The sequence below is a fragment of the Belonocnema kinseyi genome, chromosome 2 (assembly GCF_010883055.1).
Source record: "Belonocnema kinseyi isolate 2016_QV_RU_SX_M_011 chromosome 2, B_treatae_v1, whole genome shotgun sequence".
Classification (NCBI taxonomy): Eukaryota; Metazoa; Arthropoda; class Insecta; order Hymenoptera; family Cynipidae; genus Belonocnema; species Belonocnema kinseyi.
The window spans coordinates 82,351,918-82,352,596 of record NC_046658.1 but is presented as its reverse complement, the minus strand read 5'-3'; positions in this window follow the sequence as shown (position 1 = coordinate 82,352,596).

Sequence of the window (679 nt, the reverse complement as noted above, 5' to 3'; positions counted from 1 at the left end):
CTGTCCGCGGATGGTCTTAGTATCGCATTTCTTTCTCTATTGACGGCTTGTTCTATCTGTGGTAGAGTATTCGTTCCGCTTACATAGCCCCTTTTTCGGAGTCGTTCAGCATGGTTTCGCAGACGTTACTGCGAAAAGTGCGATAGCTCCGGGTGTTTCTCGCACCACAGATCATGCAACCGTGCCATGTAACCCCGTTCAGGGCCACACTCGCATCGTAGCACTTTATCAAGTCGTGATTCAGTCGTTCCGTCCAACAAAAGGTCGCGAAATCCCGCCGATCCATCGCATTGAATCCATTCTCATTGGTTCCCACAGCTCTAGATTGGTCGGCATTTTTGTCCGACCCATTGTTGGGAGCCCTGCGCGTTCTGTTGTTTTGAACTGCATTTACTACAACTATGTTTGATGTTGTCATTTTTGTTCCCACGAAAAGCTAGGGAAAGGGGTTCGTCCATCCTTGTAGAGCCCCGCATGCAAGGATAAGGCTACGTACTCTGAGAGGTCGTCCGGTATCCCAGAGTCACCTTTCTAGACACCTCACCCAGGTGCCATTCAGTTTTCAGCACGGTTTTCACACCTCCCCTTGGGGGTTAATTCCTTCGGGACCACCCCTGGACAATTGTCCGCGATTGCTTATTTATTTTTGTAACTATATTCAGCAGAAACCCTTGGTACA